Genomic DNA, 8,160 nt, shown 5'->3' on the forward strand with positions numbered 1-8,160 from the left:
CCGCACCCCGAAGCCCCGCCGGAGTAGCCTCGCCGGAGGTAACCGAAGCCGCCGCCGAGTCCGTTTTTTTTTAAACCGATTCGGTTTTTTTTTTCAAAACCCTAGTTTTTTTATATAGATCGGTTTTTTTGTTTTATTAATTAGTGAACGTTCACCGACCCGTTCGTTTTAACGAACGTGTTCATCGGATTGTCGCTGTTAACGAACGTCCGTTTGATTAACTGTTCATCAGTTTTCTTTTTCGTCGGATTTTCCGCGGTTATTCCAGATCGCGATTTCCGATCAGATTTTCGTTTTCGTTTATCTTTTCGCTCGTTTATCGGAATCAGGCGATTCAAGCGCCTAGCGTTTCGTCTCGAAATTCTCTTTCTGTTTAACCCACTCAAACAAGTTTTGCTACTGTAAAATATTACCTAGATCCAGATTAGTAAACGAAGCTTGTTTCTTTCGCCGCTTGATTTTCGTTGCTTCGCTCGATTCGATTCTTTTTGCAAACCGGAGTTCTTAAGTTGAACTTTCTGGTTAGATCATTATTTGAGTTTTACCTATGCATTTGATGAGTGCTTATTGTATGCTTGTTTGTTTGCGATAGAGTACCCGGAGTGCGCCGCTTGCTACTTCGAATCTCTAAGTTTCACGGATCATCAGCAAGGCAACTAACACTTTGATCATATCTTTTACTACCCAGTTTTATTGCATTAGACCAACCCTCAAACATCGCATGGTTAGGATCTAATTAAATTATGGGTATTGGGAAGTAGTTGAGGTAGTACCTATTGCCCTGTTTATTGTCAAACCCTTGGGAGTTACTTCTACGTTTGCTTATATCGCTATGCTATGCTAGTAGACGTGGATTGGGTTTGAGAGGTATTCACGACAGATGTGAGATTGTTAATTAATGGTTTACTTAAGGTGGCAACTAAAACTCACATCTAGGTGGATTGAGGCACCTGGAGAACCCAGTGCTGCCTGTATTTTTGGATATCCCGGAGTACCCGTGTGATCATCCTATGGACCGCCACCCAGGCTCAAAGGGATCATGAGATTATTCATGCTAGAAACTTCCGTGTGCAGCCACAAGCTATTATGGGCTCTAGCATAGTTGAGTAGGTTGTGTGAGCTCTTGAAGAGGTAGACTAGCAGATGTAGGGGATGTAGGTGGTACTGTCTACCCGGAGTTGAGAGTTAACGCTTCTGAAAGACTGTGTCTCGGTCATCCGTTTCTCAAACACCATGAAGTGCGAGAATCCCAACGGAGGAGATCGAGTCTTGTGGGGAAAAGTGCACAAACCTCTGCAGAGTGTATAAACTAATCATGGTTAGCCGTGTCCCCGGTTATGGACATCTTGAGTATCTAGTACTTGGATTATCATGTGAATCTCACCACCATGTTACTTTAATTAATATTGTTGGGTTAATTAATTGGGATTGAGATGCTGTCAACCATCTCAATGTTTCACAACCACCATGATAGTTAAATTAAATTTATTCCTTTGCAGTAGGGAAAAATTGGCTTTTCGCAAAACTGTAACCATAGAGCCTTCTATCAGCCATATATGCATGTAGTATAGCATTATTATGTTCATTTCTCTCTATGTGTTACATTGCCAGCATATTCCATGTGCTGACCCGTTTCGGGCTGCAACGTTTTATGTTGCAGACTTTTCAGACGACGAGTAAGGTGCCTTAGGTCGTGGTCTTATACTCAGTGATGCCGTTGGAGTTGATGGACTCACTTATCTTCCAAGTCTTCCGCTGTTATCGTATTTAGATGGCCTTAAGCCGTATTTATCATACGTATTTCTCTTTTGAGATACTCGATGTAATAAGTGTGTGATTGCTACTCTGTTATAAATCCTCCATTTGTACTGTGCGTGTCAGCATTACTGATCCAGGGATGACACTAAAGCACAGAGCACAGACTGTTTGAGGTCTGGTCGCTACAAAGGTGGTATCAGAGCACACGCTGACTGTAGGACACGACCACTAAGCTTAAACCCTAGAACACTACTCTCTTCTCATTTCTGACTCCTCTCCACTTTCTACTCTTTAGGAATGGCAAATGCAAGGAACAAGTTCATGCAACCGGATGAAGATACACCTTTTGGACGACACTTGAAGGAAGTCACTAAGTACCTAAACATCGGAATACCAAGCTTCACCGGGACCCACAACGCCACACTACCAGAAGAGGAGCGCTGGAAGATTCAAGTTCAAATTCCTGGAAGGACGTTTACGCCAGTCACTGAGCCTATAGAGTTTTCCTTTGATGCACCAACCTGGAGTTTAGGGAAGAGCACGGCAGCCCACATCTCTATGGGACGCATTGGAGAAGTCTACCGCAGGGAGCTTAAGGATACTATCTACCAGATTTGTGGACGCCGAGATGAACAATGGGAGATGATCGGCACCAAGAAGGATGGATCAATTGCAGCTTTCATCCAGGAGCAAAACCAACACATTCGTCGCCAGGAGAACCGGATGTGCTCAGACATGATATATCTGAAGAAGGCATTGACCAAGATCACGGATTTGGAGGAAGAACTCAAGTCTACGCGCGATGGATATGAGGAGGAGATCGCCACGTTGTTGGAGAAGAACGGCGAACTGATACAGAAGATTGAAGTATTCATGGGACACTCATCACCTGGAGGAGAAGATGACGATTCTACTTGCCCGAATAACTACATCATCATCAACGACACCGACTCAGACCCCAGTGAAGATGACTTTATTGATGAAGCTGGAGCAGATATCATGGAGTCTTCGGCCGATCAAAATTTCTAGTAGACCACCATATCAGTAGTAGTATTTCCCCATGTATATAGTATAGTCCGAGCACTTTTGTAACGATAGTTAGATCGATTGTATGCCTTGTTTGATTTGATTGAGTGATATTGATTGTGTTTGTCTCATGAGCATATGGTTAGTGTTTTCCCTCTAGACCTCATTCTATTCTAAATTCTCATCTTTTCTAAACCTATCAGATGCCTCCGAGACGCGACACTGGATTTGTTTTCCCACCGGAGATCACTCAGTTGATTCAGCAGCAGAATGCCCTGATGCAAGTGTTGGTACAGAACCAAGGCAACAACAACAACAACAACAACCCACCACCACCACCTGTTGATCACTTAGCCCGTTTCCTGAGGCTAAATCCGCCAGTGTTTTCCAGTAGCACCGAGCCGACTGTTGCAGATGATTGGCTCCGCAAGGTTGGAAGGGAGTTGACCACTGCAGGATGCACGGATGCGGAGAAAGTGCGTTTTGCCGCACATCAGCTTGATGGACCCGCAGCATCATGGTGGGAGAATTACACAGCCACACACCCTATTGACACTGTCACATGGGACCAGTTTCAGCAAGCTTTCCGTACTGCCCATGTTTCAGCAGGAGCTATGGCTATGAAGAAGCGTGAGTTTCGCAACCTACGCCAAGGAGGACGCACCGTAGGCCAATATGTGGAGGACTTTAGTAAGTTAGCACGTTATGCTCCCGATGACGTTGCTACAGATGCAGCCAAGCAGGAGAAGTTTCTCGAAGCATTGAATGATGAACTGAGCATGCAGTTGATGGTAGCAACCTTCAACAACTACGAGGAGTTGGTAGATAGAGCTCTCATGATTGAGGGGAAGCAACAGCAGATTGAAAACCGTAAGAGGAAGTATGGACAAGGGAAGTACAATTCTGGAGCTCAGCAGAAGCCACGTTTTACCCCGAAATCGGGAGGACAGTTTCAGCATACCCATGGAGGAGGTAGTTCGCACAACCATAGTGGACCCAAGAATGGTAATGGGAATGGAGGAAGCAACGGGCAGAACCGTAATAACCCATCTACCCCAGCCAAGAGGGATCTAAGTCACATTACTTGTTTCAAGTGCCAGAAGACTGGACATTATGCAACTGACTGTCCTGAAGCCCAGAATGGAAATGGCAATGGAAGCTCTGGGAAGAAGCCGAACCCTTTCAACAAAGGACAAGTGAACCACGTTTACGTGGAGGAGGTTGAAGCACAGCCTGATGCAGTAATAGGTAAGTTTTTGGTTAAGTCATTTACTGCTTTCGTTCTTTTTGATACTGGTACATCGCATTCATACATATCAAGGGGATTTGTGGATAAGTATAAACTGCCAACCCAAGCCCTTAGGTCACCCATGTTAGTAACCTCGCCAGGAGCAGAGTATATGGCTAGTTTATGGTGTGATCGGTTACCATTAAGGATTGGTAACTACGTGTTTCCCTCGGACCTAATAGTATTGGGATCGCAAGGATTGGATGTGATATTAGGCATGGATTGGTTATCAAAGTATGAAGGGAACATTGAATGCACCAGTAAGTCGATTTTGCTTACCACCCCAGAAGGAAGGAGGATTAAGTATGTATCCCGACATATGCCGAAGAGGACTCAGGTGAATTCCTTATCAGGAGTTGTACAGGAGGAAGTACCAGTGGTGAATGATTACCCAGATGTATTTCCAGAAGAGTTGCCAGGCATGCCACCGGATAGAGACATTGAGTTCTTGATTGAACTTTTGCCAGGCACAGGGCCAACATCTAAGAGACCGTACAGGGTGACCACAAAAGATTTGGAGGAGATTAAGAAGCAGATTAAGGAGTTACTGGATAAAGGCTATATTGGCCCAAGTTCGTCACCTTGGGGATCACCAGTACTTCTAGTAGAGAAGAAAGATGGATCATTGAGGATGGTTGTAGATTATCGTGGATTGAATGAAGTGACCATCAAAAACAAGTACCCACTGCCGATGATCAATGATCTGTTTGACCGATTACAAGGAGCTAAGGTATTTTCCAAGATCGATCTACGATCAGGATACCATCAGTTAAAGATACGAGAGCAGGATATACCTAAGACGGATTTTACCACCAGGTATGGGCTATATGAGTATACCGTTATGTCATTTGGTCTGACTAACGCACCTGCCTATTTCATGAACCTGATGAACAAAGTGTTTATGGAGTTTTTGGATAAGTTCGTCGTGGTGTTCATTGATGATATTTTAGTCTACTCCAAGAATAAAGAAGAGCATAAGGAGCATTTGCGTTTGGTACTTGAGAAGCTCAGAGAACACCAGTTATACGCCAAGTTCAGCAAATGTGAATTTTGGCTGAAGGAAGTTGGATTCCTCGGACATGTTATATCCGGAGAAGGAATAGCAGTAGACCCCACCAAAGTTGACACAGTAACAAGCTGGGAATCACCCACGTCAGTTGGAGAGATCCGGAGTTTTCTTGGACTTGCAGGATACAACCGAAGGTTCATCGAGAATTTCTCGAAGATTGCTAAGCCCACGACAGAGCTGTTAAAGAAGGACACCAAGTTCAATTGGACCGAGGAATGTGAAGCTAGTTTCCAAGAGTTGAAGAAACGATTGGTTACATCACCAGTGTTGATTCTGCCAGATCAACGCAAGGATTATGAAGTATATTGCGACGCTTCACGTCGAGGACTTGGAGCAGTGCTTATGCAGGAAGGAAGAGTTGTTTCATATGCTTCACGGCAACTTAAACCCCATGAGAAGAATTATGCCACACATGATTTGGAGTTAGCAGCCGTAGTGCATGCGTTGAAGACATGGAGACATTTTCTCATCGGAAACCATTGTGAGGTGTACACGGATCACAAGAGTTTGAAGTACATTTTCACGCAGAAGGAATTGAATCTCAGGCAAAGGAGATGGTTGGAACTCATAAAGGATTATGATATGAGGTTGCATTATCATCCCGGAAAGGCTAATGTAGTAGAAGACGCGTTGAGCCGCAAGAGCCATGTCAACACACTCATGACTAGAGAGTTACCGAAAGTATTAGCCGAGGATCTTCACGAGCTATGTTTGGAGATAGTACCGAGAGGCTATTTAGCAACGTTGGAGATTCAGTCTACCTTGATGGAAAAGATCCGAGAAGCTCAGAAGACAGACAAGGAGATTGACGAGATAAAGGAAAAGATGAGCAAAGGAAAAGCCAAGGGATTTCATGAGGATGAGCACGATACCTTATGGTTTGAGGACCGCATTTATGTGCCCAATGATCCGGAGATCAGGAAGTTGATCTTGCAAGAGGCCCATGATTCACCGTATTCGATTCACCCAGGAAATACCAAGATGTATTTGGATTTGAAGGATACTTTCTGGTGGACCGGAATGAAGAAGGATATTGCGGAGTATGTAGCAGTTTGTGATGTATGTCAGAGAGTGAAGGCAGAGCATCAGAAGCCAGCAGGATTGCTACAGCCATTGCCGATACCCGAATGGAAGTGGGATAAACTAGGCATGGATTTTATCACAGGATTGCCCAGGACTCGTTCAGGCTATGACTCAATATGGGTTGTAGTCGATCGTTTGACGAAAGTAGCTCATTTCATCCTAGTGAAGACCACTTACACCAGTGCTAAGTTGGCAAAGATATACATGACCAGAATCGTATGTTTGCATGGAGTTCCGAGGACCATTGTATCAGATAGAGGAACCCAGTTTACGTCGAAGTTCTGGAATCAGTTACATGAAACTTTGGGAACCAGGTTAGAATTCAGTACAGCTTTTCACCCACAGACAGATGGACAGACCGAGAGAGTCAATCAGATTTTGGAAGACATGTTGAGAGCTTGTGCGCTAGATTATGGATCTAGTTGGGACGACAATTTGCCATATGCAGAGTTTTCTTACAACAACAGCTATCAAACTAGTTTGAAGATGGCCCCTTTCGAAGCGTTGTATGGAAGGAGGTGTAGGACACCATTGTTATGGGACGAAGTTGGAGACCGTCAGTTGTTTGGACCAGATTTGATTAAGGAATCAGAACAGAAGGCGAAGTTGATTCGCGATAGGCTCAAGGTAGCCCAGTCCAGGCAGAAGAGTTATGCGGATTCTAAACGTAAGGAGACAGTTCACGAAGTGGGAGACAGAGTTTATCTTCGAGTACCACCACTTCGAGGAGTGAAGCGCTTTGGAGTTAAAGGAAAGTTAGCGCCCCGTTTTATCGGACCATACAGAGTTTTGGAGCGTATGGGAGAAGTTGCTTACAAGCTGGAATTGCCTGAAGGATTGTCAGGAGTTCATGATGTATTTCACGTTTCCCAGTTAAAGAAGTGCCACGCAGAGATGGCTGAGATACCACTGAGAGATACAGTGCCCCTGGAAGCGATTCAGTTGGAAAGTGACTTAACCTATGAGGAGAAACCAGTTAAGATTCTTGAGTATGCCAGCCGAGTCACCCGCAGCAAGGTTATCAAGTTCTGCAAAGTTCAGTGGAGTCACCACACTGAAGATGAAGCCACCTGGGAGCAAGAGGAAGATCTACGGAAGGACCACTCTCACCTATTTTCTAGCCAACCCGAATCTCGAGGGCGAGATTCATCTTATGGGGGTAGGTTTGTAACATCCCAAATTTTCAATTTGGAATGTTATACATTAGATCATCATTGCATAGCATATTTTATTGCATTTTGGCAAATCCTCGAAAATCCTAAGCAACTCAAGGACCCTCGGAGAGAGTTGGGGATTTTTACCGATTTTCATATTTGATTTTTATCAAATAATAAAACGAGGATTTTGGTTTTAATTATTTTTCTCTCCGGAAAATATTTCATATTAAAAAAATGACAGGGGAAAATATGACTTCTCCGAAATAATTGAAATATTGGAGGAAAAATATTAAAATCAAATATTTGATTTTATTCGGATTTTTATTTGCAATTTTTATTGCATTAGAAAATTTCATGTTTTCAAAACTGCAAATTTTGGGCCAAGAAAATGTTCACGTCGTCCTAATTATTTTAGTTAGATGGTGAAAATTTGTTTTGGCATTTTACGATTTTTATTTATTTTTCTAAGATTTTTTTAGTTCGGTAGAATATATATTTTTTTTAAATCCCGCGCCCGACTGGGCCGAGGCCCAGCCGAGCCAGGCCGGCCCATCCCGCGTCGCCGTCTCCCTCCTGGAGACCGGGACAAGCACGCCGCCGCCGCCCAAGTCCGGGATGGCCACGCCTCCCCGGCGCCCCCTTCCCCAAGCCGGAGTAGCCCCCCCACCTATATATATACCCCGCCCCGCCGCCGCCTCCCTCACCTCGCCCCGCCACCGAACCCCGCCGACGCCGGAGCCCGAAACCGCCGCTGCCGCCGCGAGGAGCCCGCCCCGACG

The sequence above is a fragment of the Triticum aestivum genome, chromosome 4D (genome assembly GCF_018294505.1).
Source record: "Triticum aestivum cultivar Chinese Spring chromosome 4D, IWGSC CS RefSeq v2.1, whole genome shotgun sequence".
Lineage (NCBI taxonomy): Eukaryota > Viridiplantae > Streptophyta > Magnoliopsida > Poales > Poaceae > Triticum > Triticum aestivum.